This window comes from Colletes latitarsis, chromosome 12 (assembly GCF_051014445.1).
Source record: "Colletes latitarsis isolate SP2378_abdomen chromosome 12, iyColLati1, whole genome shotgun sequence".
NCBI classification, from domain to species: domain Eukaryota; kingdom Metazoa; phylum Arthropoda; class Insecta; order Hymenoptera; family Colletidae; genus Colletes; species Colletes latitarsis.
This window is the reverse complement of record NC_135145.1, coordinates 19711831-19728122: the sequence shown is the minus strand read 5'-3', so window position 1 is coordinate 19728122 and position 16292 is coordinate 19711831. Positions and strand designations below refer to the sequence as shown.

The following is a 16292-nucleotide window of genomic DNA, read 5'->3' as shown; positions in this document are numbered from 1 at the left end:
GCTGGTGCTCTATAGAGGTGGTTCTTAATTATTTCCGACACTAAAAAGGGCGTAAAGGTATTTAATTTTGATTGGGAAATGTGTGTAAACAGAGATTTTACTGGATGAGTAAAATTGGTTCTATTTTGTGTAATTAGAAATCTTTGTTTAATTTCCTGGAGTCTATGTTAGTTGTTTTGTATTGGTTTTAGTTTCTCATGAGGATTTGGAATAGGTTTCAGAGTGATTAATAGAAATTGATAAAACTCAATAATTTGTAGACGAATATCTCTGAATTTTATGTCCCTGTAATACCAAGTTATTGTGTTGTTCTGGTACTCGCCACCAGAGGGCTACGCTCTTGAGTCTCTCGCAAGCGCTCGAGCGACCTTCCATTAGTATATATACGCTCCTCGACCGACTCTCAGTGCCTTGGCGTCTGAGGCAGGGTCACAGACGAGTTATATGAGTAGATTTTTATTATACCTTGTGGATTTTAGTGGCCCAATTTGACTGCCACATTGACCTGAAAATTTTGGAGAAGATTTTTTAATGTTCTCTTCTCATGGATGACACGGGTCAGTTGAGAAAAACTATTCACTGAATTAGTATTGATAGGCAGGCACCTGTAGTGCGTGAGTGACTACATGTGAGGTTGACTATGAAAGGGATTAAAACGCAATTTTCAAGCGACCATAACTCCTACAATAGTGAATGGATTTGATTGAAATTTATTTGTGAAGTAGAGCTCATGGATATCTATGAAAAAGTATTAGACAACTTTTCTATAGGGCTTCAAACAAATCTATTAAAAATCAAAAACGAATTTCAAAGAAACATCGACAGGGGGTGCCCTAAATTTTTCGTTGAAAAGTTTCAAATCGTTCTGAAAAAATTATTTTCGGTTGCAGGGAGCCATTATAATCATTTTTGGTGAATAGACATATCCTCGAAATCCTACGCATTTTCGAGAAAAAAATTCAGAAAAGTGGACGAATTTTTCGGCGAAATTAAAAAATTACAAATCGTTTTGCAAAAATTATTTTTAATTCCGGGGGATAATTACAATTATTTTTTGTGAATACATATACTACCGAATTCCTACGCATTTTTGAGGAAAAAATTCAGGAAAGTGGACAAATTTTACGATGAAATTAAAAAATTTCGAATCGTTCTAAAAAAATTATTTTCAGTTGCAGGGGTAAATTAAAATGATACTTGATCATTACACATACCCCCGAAATCCTAACCATTTTCGAGAAAAAAATTGTTTACCGAAAATCTAATTTCTGACCAGAAATCTCTGCCCGAATTTTCATGCGAATCTTTAAAACACCATAACTTCTGAACGGATTGGACGATTTTAATGTTCAAAAAGCCAAACGCCGCGTATTTTAGTGTAGAATATGTAGAAATTCTAACAATCTTGGAAAAGTTGTTCCTTGACCTTGGAAAATGAGAAAACCCCCATAAAAATGGTTCAATTTTCAGACGACCATAATTCCTATAATAGTGAATATATTTCAATGAAATTTATTTGTGTACTAGAGCTCATTGATATCTACAAAAAAGTATTAGACAATATTTCCATACAGCGCCGAATAAATCTATTAAAAATCAAAAACGAATTTCAAAGAAACATCGACAGGGGATGGGTGCTGAAATTTTGCGATGAAAAAAAAAATTTCAAATCGTTTTGAAAAAATTATTTTCGGTTGCAGGGAGCCATTATAATCATTTTTGGTGAATAGACATATCCTCGAATTCCTACCCATTTCTGAGAAAAAAATTCAGAAAAGTGGACAAATTTTTCGGCGAAATTAAAAAATTCCAAATCGATCTAAAAAAATTAGTTCCTGTTGCAGGGAACAATTATAATCAATTTTGGTGAATAGACATATCCTCGAAATCCTACGCATTTTCGAGGAAAAAATTTCTTACCGAAAATATAATATCTGACCAGAAATGTCTGCTCGAATTTTCATGCGTATCTTTAAAAAGTCATAACTCCTGAACGGATTGGACGATTTTAAAGTTTCAAAATGCAATCAACGCGTATTTTAGTGAAGAATATGTAGAAATTCTAGCAATCTTGGAAAAGTTATTCCTTGACCTTGGAAAGTGAGGAAAACCCCATAAAAATGGTTCAATTTTCAGACGACCATAATTCCTATAATAGTGAATATATTTCAATGAAATTCATTTGTGTACTAGAGCTCACTGATACCTACAAAAAAATATTAGACAATATTTCCGTACAGTGTCGAATAAATTTATTAAAAATCAAAAATGTCTTTTTAAGAAAAATCGACAGGGTGTGTAGGTGCTGAAATTTTGCGATGAAAAAGAAATTTCAAATCGTTTTGGAAAAATTATTTTCGATTGCGGGGGTCAATCACAATAATTTTTGGTGAATCGTCATACCTCTGAAATCCTACCCATTTCTGAGAAAAAAATTCAAAAGTTGGGCAAATTTTTCAACTAAAATAAAAAATTTCAAGTCGATCTAAAAAAATTAGTTCCTGTTGCAGGGAGTTATTATAATCATTTTTGGTGAATAGACATATCCTCGAAATCCTACGCATTTTCGAGAAAAAAATTTCTTACCGAAAATCTAATCTGAGGCCAGAAATGGTTCCCTGAAATTTCATGCGAATCTTTAAAATATCATAACTTCTGAACGGATTGAGGGATTTTAATATTTAAAAAAGTAAACTACGCGCATTTTAGTGTAGAATATGTAGAAATTCTAACAATCTTGGAAAAGTTGTTCCTTGACCTTGGAAAGTGAGAAAAACCCCATAAAAATGGTTCAATTTTCAGACGACCATAATTCCTATAATAGTGAATATATTTCAATGAAATTTATTTGTATACTGGAGCGCATTGATACCTACAAAAAAGTATTAGACAATATTTCCGTACAGCGCCGAATAAATCTATTAAAAATCAAAAACGAATTTCAAAGAAACATCGACAGGGGGTGGGTGCTGAAATTTTGCGATGGAAAAAAAAAATTTCAAATCGTTCTGAAAAAATTATTTTTAGCTGCGAGGGTCAATTACAATCATTTTTGGTGAATAGACATACCTCTGAAATCCTACCCATTTCTGAGACAAAAATTCAGAAAAGTGGACAAATTTTTCGGCGAAATTAAAAAATTCCAAATCGATCTAAAAAAATTAGTTCCTGTTGCAGGGAACCATTATAATCATTTTTGGTGAATGCACATATCCTCGAAATCCTACGCATTTTCGAGATAAAAATTCATTACTGAAAATCTAATCTGAGGCCAGAAATGCTACCCTAAAATTTCGTGCGTATCTTTAAAAAGTCATAACTTCTGAACGGATTGGACGATTTTAATGTTTCAAAATGCAATCAACGCGTATTTTAGTGAAGAATATGTAGAAATTCTAACAATCTTGGAAAAGTTGTTCCTTGACCTTGGAAAGTGAGAAAAACCCCATAAAAATGGTTCAATTTTCAGACGACCATAATTCCTATAATAGTGAATATATTTCAATGAAATTTATTTGTATACTAGAGCGCATTGATACCTACAAAAAAGTATTAGACAATATTTCCGTACAGCGTCGAATAAATTTATTAAAAATCAAAAACGTCTTTTTAAGAAAAATCGACAGGGGGTAGATGCTGAAATTTTGCGATGGAAAAAAAAAATTTCAAATCGTTCTGAAAAAATTATTTTTGTTTGCAGGGAACAATTATAATCAATTTTGGTGAATAGACATATCCTCGAAATCCTACCCATTTTCGAGAAAAAAATTCCAAAAGTGGACAAATTTTTCCACTAAAATAAAAAATTTCAAATCGATCTGAAAAAATTATTTTCGGTTAGAGTGGTCGATCACAATCATTTTTGGTGAATATACATACCCCTGAAATCCTGCGCAGTTTCGAGAAAAAAATTCAAAAAAGTGGACAAATTTTTCGGCGAAATTAAAAAATTTCAAATCGATCTAAAAAAATTAGTTTCTGTTGCAGGGAGTCATTATAATCATTTTTGGTGAATAGACATACCCCCGAAATCCTACGCATTTTCGAGAAAAAAATTCCTAATCGAAAGTATAATGTCTCTGTAGAACTGTTTCTGTAATTTCATTTTCTGTCTCGTTTCCTCTTGTGTCCATTTGTGTAACCTGTTGGTAATGTTATGAGCGACACGAAAATGGCAATGTGGCTCTAGAGCCCCAGAAAAATGGGGCGAATGAATACATTGTACGTAAGGTCTACTCGTACACCTCGTCTATGTTCTCATCAACAGTACCCCACAGTACTATTCATCAGCGCGGTCCAATTTAGGCGAGGTTTCGCATAAGTCAACTTCTTTGTCCCTCGTGTGCCACGTGGTCGTCGACAATTTAATATGGCTGGACGAACGTCTAGATATAGGATTTCTACTCGCTCGTCGTGATGCTTCCAAGCCGAAATAAAGCGTCGAAGCGTGAAAAACCAGACACGGTTCCCAGTTTTCGTGGAATATCGCGTTGGTAACCGACAGAAACGCGTTAAAACGGGCCCATTTCGGGGTCGTTGCAGCGTAGCTTCTACTTTGTGATTCGATTTACACGGGCTTTTCGAAATTCGCGTTACGAAGTCGGAAACAACGTGGATATAATCTACGGGAAAAGTAAACTGCGCGCTGTGTGGATGTTGTGTTGCCTCTGAGCGAAAGCGCATTAACGAACTTTGAGTTTCGCAAATTCACCGGCAAAGTTATTACTATTATTACGATTATTACGAACGAGACGAATTCTGTTAAACGCGTCGCTAATATAAATACGATGTATAGACGATGGAACGAAAGTTAGGCACCAAAATACAATAATGGCGTCCATAATTCTTACGTGAAAATACACAATATTTCAGAGAGTTTTGTAGCTCGTTGAAAAATATGCAATGCGTTCGGCCAACCGTGGGAAGAATTTTAATAGGAGATTCTAGAGGCCAAAATTAGACGAAAATCAAGAATACTAATTTGTTAATGGAGGCTTCGTTAAAAAGTTATTAACGTTTAAAGTTCCACCACTACAGAATTTTTTTCTGGAAAATGGGTAGGATTTCGGGGGTATGTCTATTCACCAAAAATGATTGTGATCGACCACTTTAACCGAAAATAATTTTTTCAGATCGATTTGAAATTTTTTATTTTAGTGGAAAAATTTGTCCACTTTTGGAATTTTTTTCTCGAAAATGGGTAGGATTTCAGGGGTATGTCTATTCAGCAAAAGTGATTATAATTGTTCCCCGCAATCGAAAATAATTTTTCCAAAACGATTTGAAATTTTTTTTTTCCATCGCAAAATTTCAGCATCTACCCCCTTTCGATTTTTCTTAAAAAGACGTTTTTGATTTTTAATAGATTTATTCGACGCTGTACGGAAATATTGTCTAATACTTTTTTGTAGATATCAGTGAGCTCTAGTACACAAATAACTTTTATTGAAATATATTCACTATTATAGGAATTATGGTCGTCTGAAAATTGAACCATTTTTATGGGGGTTTCCTCACTTTCCAAGGTCAAGGAACAACTTTTCCAAGATTGTTAGAATTTCTACATATTCTTCACTAAAATACGCGTTGATTGCATTTTGAAACTTTAAAATCGTCCAATCCGTTCAGGAGTTGTGACTTTTTAAAGATACGCATGAAAATTCGAGCAGACATTTCTGGTCAGATATTATATTTTCGGTAAGAAATTTTTTTCTCGAAAATGCGTAGGATTTCGAGGATATGTCTATTCACCAAAATTGATTATAATTGTTCCCTGCAAACAAAAATAATTTTTTCAGAACGATTTGAAATTTTTTTTTTCCATCGCAAAATTTCAGCATCTACCCCCTGTCGATTTTTCTTTAAAAGACGTTTTTGATTTTTAATAAATTTATTCGACGCTGTACGGAAATATTGTCTAATACTTTTTTGTAGGTATCAGTGAGCTCTAGTACACAAATAAATTTCATTGAAATATATTCACTATTATAGGAATTATGGTCGTCTGAAAATTGAACCATTTTTATGGGGGTTTCCTCACTTTCGAAGGTCAAGGAATAACTTTTCCAAGATTGTTAGAATTTCTACATATTCTTCACTAAAATACGTGTTGATTGCATTTTGAAACTTTAAAATCGTCCAATCCGTTCAGGAGTTATGACTTTTTAAAGATACGCACAAAATTTTAGGGTAGCATTTCTGGCCTCAGATTAGATTTTCGGTAAGAAATTTTTTTCTCGAAAATGCGTAGGATTTCGAGGATATGTCTATTCACCAAAAATGATTATAATGGCTCTCTGCAACAGAAACTAATTTTTTTAGATCGATTTGAAATTTTTTAATTTCGCCGAAAAATTTGTCCACTTTTCTGAATTTTTTTTCTCGAAAATGCGTAGGATTTCGAGAATATGTCTATTCACCAAAAATGATTGTGACTGACCACTGCAACCGAAAATAATTTTTTCAGAACGATTTGAAATTTTTTATTTTAGTCAAAAAATTTGTCCACTTTTGGAATTTTTTTCTCGAAAATGCGTAGGATTTCGAGGATATGTCTATTTACCAAAAATGATTATAATTGCCCCCTGCAACCGAAAATAATTTTTTTAGAGCGATTTGAATCTTTTTAATTTCGCCGAAAAATTTAGGCACCTACCCCCTGTCGATTTTCCTTAAAAATTCGTTTTTGATTTTTAGTATTTTTGTTTGACGCCCTACAGAAAAGTTGCGTAATACTTTTTTGTAGGAACCCCTGAGCTCTACTTCACAAATAAATTTCAATCAAATCCGTTCACTATTGTAGGAGTTATGGTCGTTTGAAAATTGCAATAATAATAAATAAGGAATTTAGAAATATAACAATGCAGAAATTAAATAAAAATTCGCACACTAGTACAAATTAATGAAATTCGTATTTGGTTCAATATGGCGTCCAAGACGTAAAAATATAATACTTTCTCGGTGATCAATAATATTTTTAACGAACGATATTTACAGTTTTTAAATCGAACTAGAGTTCGTTACGAATTTACAAACGTAATAAAATGTGTTATAAATTCGAAAATACGTTACGAGTTTACAAAGCCCCGGGATTCTGAATCTCATCTGGAAAATGAATCTGTCAGTGATTCTGACGACCTAGTTTTGTTCGTTGCATAAAATATTGACAAGGCTCTTCACTTGGCCACAAAATTGGAAAACATGATTCTCTACATCGATCCGCGCGTTCAGCGTACTTTGAAATTTCACAGAATTAACTGTTGTCAAATATGAAGAAATTTACATGAATTTAATCGAGAAAAAATCAGGGAAAAAAAATAGTTTTTAGGGGTAGCTCACCCCCTGATGTACTGGGGGGTAAAAACATCATTCATGCATAAAATTGTGGGAGCAAATTTTAATTTAAATGATCTTCAAACTAACAGTGTAATAGTATTGGAACTCGAAATCGAAATAAAAAGTACACATGCATTTGAAAAATTTTTTTGGGGCATTCTAAAATACTTAAAAATAGAATGAGACCTAATGCACTTGCTATGAACTCTCAAAAATAGTTTTTGTTTCTCATTTCACCCCCTAAATATGAACTTGTGACTTGTTGCTTTGATCTATTTTCATATTTAGGGGGTGAAATGAGGTGGTGATTATTCTAGAAATACCTACAAAAATAAAGACACCAAATGCACTTCTCATGAACATTCAAAAATAGTATCTCTTTTCTCGTTTCACCCCCTACATATGAAAACCTGTGACTTGTTGCTTTGATCTATCTTCATATTTAGGGGGTGAAATGAGGGGGTGATTATTCTAGAAATACCTACAAACATAAAGACACCAAATGCACTTCTCATGAACATTAAAAAATAGTTTCTTTTTCTTCTTTTCACCCCCTAAATATGAAAACCTGTGACTTGTTGCTTTGATCTATTTTCATATTTAGGGGGTGAAATGAGGGGGTGATTATTCTAGAAATACCTACAAACATAAAGACACCAAATGCACTTCTCATGAACATTAAAAAATAGTTTCTTTTTCTTCTTTTCACCCCCTAAATATGAAAACCTGTGACTTGTTGCTTTCATCTATTTTCATATTTAGGGGATGAAATGAGGGGGTGATTATTCTAGAAATACCTACAAACATAAAGACACCAAATGCACTTCTCATGAACATTAAAAAATAGTTTCTTTTTCTTCTTTTCACCCCCTAAATATGAAAACCTGTGACTTGTTGCTTTCATCTATTTTCATATTTAGGGGATGAAATGAGAGACTAGAATACCTACAAATATAATGAGACCCAATGCATTTCTCATGAACATTAAAAAATAGTATCTCTTTTCTCGTTTCACCCCCAAAATAAAAAACCAAATAAAAATAAAAAATCACACTTATATTTTTTTTGGGGACCATTCTAAAATACCTAGAAGTATAATGAGACCGAATGAGGTTCCCGTCGAAATCGAGGGTGGTTTTGGTTTGGAGGGGTGGTTTGGGTTCGTCTTGGGCGCCCTCGTAGGCCACGTTATAGTCTTTCGTAAACGTAACCACGCAGCGAGATCGTACGATTCCGCAGATTTGTGGTAATTTCGGTTGGTTTCCGTGTTTGAGCAAGTTCGCGTAGGATTTGGTATTTTCTTGATCGAAAGCCGGACTCGACCGAGAGCGTTTCGCTCCCTTGGTGTGTACCCGGCGAACCGCGGCCAATTAGCCGGAAGCGCATTCAGACCATTAATTCGAAATGAATTCGCGTTTAGGGTTTGCTTCAGCGCGGAGGGTCGATCGGCAAACCGATTGGCAAATCCGATTTCTGGGGCGCTCGACCGTGGATTATTAAACTTATCGATCTAGCAGCCCACGCTGCCACGGGACGGGACGTTCCGCTGTTCCTCGACCGGAAGTTGGTCGCAACGAACTTACGGATCACTCTGTAACGAATAAACTCTGCCCTTGTTTCTTTACTTCCACTCTATGGTAACAGAAAGACGGTTTATACAAGTTTTGTCCGCCATTTTGGACGATTCGATTCCTTAAATTCCTCCCAAAATGGCGGATTTAGACTTATCTTGTTGTCTCGACCCTTAAATGTAATAATTCGTATTTTGTTTTGACTATTTATGTAGGTATTCTGAAGTTTCTTGAAAATTTAAATTTTTCATAAATGCATAAATATTCTCTGTTTGCTAATTAATATAATTATACCTAATGCAACGATTTTTATGCTTCTCCACTCTATGGAAACAGAAAGACGGTTTATACAAGTTTTGTCCGCCATTTTGGACGATTCGATTACTTAAATCGATCCCAAAATGGCGGATTTAGACTTATCTTGTTGTCTCGACCCTTAAATATAATAATTCCTATTTTATTTTGACTATTTACTTAAGTATTCTGAAGTTTCTTGAAAATTTAAATTTTTCATAAATGCATAAATATTCTCTGTTTGCTAATTAATATAATTATACCTAATGCAACGATTTTTATGCTTCTTCACTCTATGGAAACAGAAAGACGGTTTATACAAGTTTTGTCCGCCATTTTGGACGATTCGATTACTTAAATCGATCCCAAAATGGCGGATTTAGACTTATTTTGTTGTCTCGACCCTTAAATATAATAATTCCTATTTTATTTTGACTATTTACTTAAGTATTCTGAAGTTTCTTGAAAATTTAAATTTTTCATAAATGCATAAATATTCTCTGCTAATTAATATAATTATACCTAATGCAACGATTTTTATGCTTCTTCACTCTATGGAAACAGAAAGACGGTTTATACAAGTTTTGTCCGCCATTTTGGACGATTCGATTACTTAAATCGATCCCAAAATGGCGGATTTAGACTTATCTTGTTGTCTCGACCCTTAAATGTAATAATTCGTATTTTGTTTTGACTATTTACTTAAATATTCTGAAGTTTCATGAAAATTTAAATTTCTCATAAATGCATAAATATTCTCTGTTTGCTAATTAATATAATTATACCTAATGCAACGATTTTTATAATCTGGATCCGTTTTTGTAACGAATAAACTCTGCCCTTGCACTCTATAGAAACAGGAACACGGTTTATACAAGTTTTGCCCGCCATTTTGGACGATTCGATTCCTTAAATTCCTCCCAAAATGGCGGATTTAGACTTAAATATAATAATTCGTATTTTGTTTTGACTATTTACTTAAATATTCTGAAGTTTCATGAAAATTTAAATTGTTCATAAATGCGTAAATATTCTTTGTTTACTAATTAATATAATTGTAATTAATGCAACGATTTTTATAATCTGGATCCGTCTTTGTAACGAATAAACTCTGCCCTTGCACTCTATAGAAACAGGAACACGGTTTATACAAGTTTTGCCCGCCATTTTGGACGATTCGATACCTCAAATTTCTCCCAAAATGGCGGCTTCAGACTTATTTTCTTGTCTCGATCCTTAAATGTAATAATTCGTATTTTGTTTTGACTATTTATGTAGGTATTCTGAAGTTTCTTGAAAATTTAAATTTCTCATAAATGCATAAATATCCCCAGTTTACTAATTCATATAATTATACCTAATGCAACGATTTTTATGAATCAGTAACGTGTCTGTGACATTTCCGGTACGAGAAATGATTTCTATTTGCAGGATAAGTAAAGTTTTAGATCGGAGAATAAATATTTATTCATTATTTAAAGTTGTTAAGCAGGGATGTATTTAATTTGAATTAAGCCAATTAAGTTAATATATCAGCCACATATACCATTACGAATAGTCTTTTACCCGCGAATATTTGAATTGGCGATAACAAAAGGGTAATATTACAGTTATGGATTCGTTGAGGGAACAATCGATAACCGCCAGTAAAAAGCTACTCGTTCTCCGGTATCCCTTAATTGTTTTCCGCGTTTAGGGCCGACCCGGGACACCGTGTATGGTCGTGCAGAAAATAATGGAAGGTTCCGTGTAAACGTTAAAGTCACAGTCACAATCACGGTGAATAATGAAAGTGTCGGACGAGTGGGAATCAACGGTGCGCATTTCCAGCCACGCTCTCGATCTCGAATTCAATCGACGCGCTATTTGCAATTATTCATGGTCGGGCTAGTGCAAAAAGAAAACCGAATAAATAGAAAAAAGGGGAAAAGAACGGACGAAAACGCGTCGACGAGACGCGCCGGCGACTCGCGCCAATATTTCCGCCGCGTTCGGCGACGATTCTTATCGATTTTCAAGAATTGTTTGTTAAAAAGAATCGTTACCATATTATTATTGTATTTTAGAGTCACATTTGTAACTACGATTAACTACAATAGTGTTTCATCATTATTTCCGTATACGAAAATCTGATGACTGAAATTGAGGTTAGTTCACTGTTTTCATTGAATATATTTTGGTACGTAATTGAGGTTATGATGTGAGACAGCGCCAACGAGACACGCAGACGACTCGTGGCGATTTTTCTGTCGTGATTATCGCCAGTTCTTATAAATTTTCAAGAATTGTTAGTTAAAAAGAATCGTTACCATACTATTATTGTATTTTAGAGTCACATTTGTAACTACGATTAACTACAATAGTGTTTCATCATTATTTCCGTATACGAAAATCTGATGACTAAAATTGAGGTTAGTTTTCTATTTCTTTCGATTTTTTGGTACATAATTGAGGTTATGACTTGAGATAATTTAGCGAACTAAGAAAAAGAGCGAACGAAAATGCGCCAACGAGACACTCAGACGATTGGCGCCAATATTTCCGCCGCGTTCGTCGCAATTCTTCCAAATTTTCAAGAATTGTTCGTTAAAAAGAATCATTACCATATTATTATAGTATTTTTACACGTTTATATCCACGAACGACTACAATAATGTTTCATCATTATTTCTGTGTACGAAAACCTGATGACTGAAATTGAGGTTAGTTTACTGTTTTCATTGAATATATTTTGGTAAATAATTGAGGTTATGACTTCAAATAATTTAGTGAATTGTCAACTCTCGAATTATTTAGTACATGATATAATATTTGTATAGATTAAAAAGCTGCATAGAATGGTGCAATCAAAATTATAGAGTTTCACTTTAAAAGGATACAGTTTTTAAAGAGAAATAACATTGCATTTAGCTTGTGCATTTAATTTTGGCTCAGAAGATTTTTTATTAACGTTGGTTCAAATGAAATTTGATTCCTCTGACTCTCACTATTTATCAATGTTTTTAGAAATTAATAAAATTGTTCTCTACTTATGCATATAACTTTTCCTCATAACAGTTTTTATTAGTGTTGATTTAAATGAAATTTCACTGCTCTGGCTCTCAATATATCCCAATGTTTTTAGAAATTAATAAAATTGTACTCAGCTTGTGCATTTAACTTCTCTTCATCAGAGTTTTTATTAGCATTGGTTCATATAAAATTTAATTCCACAGTCTCTCAACATTTCTCAACGTTTTTAGAAATAAATTAAATTGTAGCTTGTGCATTTAATTTTTCCTCATAAGGCTTTTTATTAGCATTCAAATGTCACTATCTGACCTCCCAATATTTTCTGAAGCAATTCTTTATGTGTTTCTAAAGCTTTTTGTGATTGTATCAAGAATTATTTGAAACTATTAGTTTAGGACTACATTTATAAGGCCTGAAACTTGAAATTAGAATAATTAAAATTATACAGGTTCACTTTAAAAGAAGAATGCAATTTTTAGGGATTAATAATATTGTATTCAGCTCCTGCATTCAATTTTTTCTTATAAGACTTTTTATTAGCATTCAAATGCCACTATTTGACCTTTCAATATTTTCTGAAACAATTCTTTATGTGTTTCTAAAGCTTTTTGTGATTTTATTAAGAATTCTTTGAAACTATTAGTTTAAGGCCACATTTGCAAGTCCTAAAACTTGAAATTAGTGCAATGAATATTAAAAAATTCCACTTCAAAAGAAGAATTTTTAGAACTGAATAAAATTGTATTTAACTTATGCATTTAACTTTTCCTTTTACAATGTTTTATTAGTTTCAATTGAATTGTCACTACTTTGATCTTCCAATGTTATCCCTAGAACCAATTTTTGATCTGTTCCCAAACCTATTAATTCAGGACCATGTTTGCAAGCCTTAAAACTTGAAATTGGTGCAATAAATATTAAAAAATTCCACTTTAAAAGAAGAATTTGTAGAAATTAATAAAATTGTATTTAGCTTGAGCATTTAACTTTTCTTTCTACAATGTTTTATTAGTTTCAAGTGAATTGTCACTACTTTGACCTCCCAATATTATCCCTAGAACCAATTTTTGATCTGTTCCCAAACCTATTAATTTAGAACCCTACATTTGCAAGCCCCAAAACTTGAATTTAGTACAATCAATATTAAAAAATTCCACTTTAAAAGAAGAATTTTTAGAAATGAATAAAATTGTATTTAACTTTTCCTCCTACAATGTTTTATTACTTTCAAGTGAATTGTCACTACTTTTACTTTCCAATATTATCCCCAGAACCAAGTTTTGATCTGTTCCCAAACCTATTAATTTAGAACCCAACATTTACAAGCCCTAAAACTTGAAATTAGTGCAATCAATATTAAAAAATTCCCCTTCAAAAGAAGAATATTTACAAATAAATAAAATTGTATTTAACTTTTCCTTCTACAATGTTTTATTAGTTTCTAGTGAATTGTCACTACTTTGACCTCCCAATATTATCCCCAGAACCAATTTTTTATCTGTTCCCTAACCTATTAATTTACGACCATGTTTACAAGCCATAAAACTTGAAATTAGTACAATCAATATTAAAAAATTCCACTTTAAAAGAAGAATTTTTACAAATGAATAAAATTGTATTTAACTTTTCCTTTTACAACGTTTTATTAGTTTCAATTCAATTGTCACTACTTTGACCTTCCAATATTATCCCTAGAATCAATTTTTGATCTGATCTCAAACCTATTAATTTAGAACCCTTCATTTACAAGCCTTAAAACTTGAAATTAGTGCAATAGATATTAAAAAATTCCACTTTAAAAGAATTTTTAGAAATTAATAAAATTATATTTAGCTTATATATTTAACTTTTCCTTCTACAGTGTTTTATTAGTTTCTAGTGAATAGCCATTACTTTGGCCTCCCAATATTATCCCTAGAACCAATTTTTGATCTGTTCTCAAACCTATTAATTCAGGACCCTACATTTGCAAGCCCTAAAACTTGAAATTAGTGCAATCAATATTAAAAAATTTCACTTCAAAAGAAGAATTTTTAGAAATGAATAAATTTATATTTAACTTATGCATTTAACTTTTCCTTCTACAATATTTTATTACTTCCAATTGAATTGTCATTACTTTGACCTCCCAATATTATCCCTAGAATCAATTTTTGATCTGTTCTCAAACTTATTAATTTACGACCATGTTTGCAAGCCGTAAGACTTGAAATTAGTGGAATGAATATTAAAAAATTTCACTTCAAAAAAAGGATGCAATTTTTAGGAATGTATAAAATTATATTTAGTTTGTGCATTTAACTTTTCCTCCTACAATGTTTTATTAGTTTCAATTGAATTGTCACTACTTTGACCTCCCAATATTATCCCTAGAATCAATTTTTGATCTGTTCCCAAACCTATTAATTCAGGACCGTGTTTGCAAGTCCTAAAACTTGAAATTAGTACAATAAATATTAAAAAATTCCACTTCAAAAGAAGAATTTTTACAAATGAATACAATTGTATTTAACTTATGCATTTAACTATTCCTCCTACAATGTTTTATTAGTTTCTAGTGAATTGTCACTACTTTGACCTCCCAATATTATCCCTAGAATCAATTTTTGATCTGTTCCCAAACCTATTAATTCAGGACCATGTTTGCAAGTCCTAAAACTTGAAATTAGTACAATAAATATTAAAAAATTCCACTTCAAAAGAAGAATTTTTACAAATGAATACAATTGTATTTAACTTATGCATTTAACTATTCCTCCTACAATGTTTTATTAGTTTCTAGTGAATTGTCACTAGTTTGATCTTCTAATATTATCCCTAGAACCAATTTTTAATCTGTTCCCAAACGTATTAATTCAGGACCATGTTTGCAAGCCTTAAAACTTGAAATTAGTGCAATCAATATTAAAAAATTCCACTTCAAAAGAAGAATTTTTACAAATGAATAAAATTGTATACAACTTGTGCATTTAACTTTTTCTTCTATAATGTTTTATTACTTTCAAGTGAATTGTCACTACTTTTACTTTCCAATATTATCCCTAGAATCAATTTGTGATCTGTTCCCAAACCTATTAATTTAGAACCCTACATTTACAAGCCTTAAAACTTGAAATTAGTGGAATGAATAGTAAAAAATTTCACTTCAAAAAAAGGATGCAATTTTTAGGAATGTATAAAATTATATTTAGCTTGTGCATTTAACTTTTCCTCCTACAATGTTTTATTAGTTTCAATTCAATTGTCACTACTTTGACCTCCCAATATTATCCCTAGAATCAATTTTTGATCTGTTCCCAAAGCTATTAATTCAGGACCATGTTTGCAAGCCCTAAAACTTGAAATTAGTACAATAAACATTAAAAAATTCCACTTCAAAAGAAGAATTTTTACAAATGAATACAATTGTATTTAACTTATGCATTTAACTATTCCTCCTACAATGTTTTATTAGTTTCTAGTGAATTGTCACTAGTTTGATCTTCTAATATTATCCCTAGAACCAATTTTTAATCTGTTTCCAAACCTATTAATTCAGGACCATGTTTGCAAGTCCTAAAACTTGAAATTAGTACAATAAATATTAAAAAATTCCACTTCAAAAGAAGAATTTTTACAAATGAATACAATTGTATTTAACTTATGCATTTAACTATTTCTCCTACAATGTTTTATTAGTTTCTAGTGAATTGTCACTAGTTTGATCTTCTAATATTATCCCTAGAACCAATTTTTAATCTGTTCCCAAACCTATTAATTTAGAACCCTACATTTGCCATCCCTAAAACTTGAAATTAGTGCAATGAATATTAAAAAATTCCATTTTAAAAGAAGAATTTTTACAAATAAATAAAATTGTATTTAACTTTTCCTTCTACAATGTTTTATTAGTTTCTAGTGAATTGTCACTACTTTGACCTCTCAATATTATCCCTAGAATTAATTTTTGATCTGTTCCCAAATCTATTAATTTACGACCACATTTTCAAGCCCTAAAACTCAGAGGAAACGTTTGACAGTGTGAATAGAAATATTTTTAACGATTTTGTACGCCATTTCTTATATCCACGTGCAATTTTT

General features: G+C 32.0%; 1 protein-coding gene across 1 annotated transcript in view; it reads left to right on the top strand.

Annotated features, from left to right (window-relative positions):
• The window catches only part of LOC143348860 (insulin-like growth factor-binding protein 7), a 376906-nt gene that overhangs the window by 107598 nt on the left and 253016 nt on the right, over window positions 1-16292 (top strand). The window lies entirely within an intron of this gene.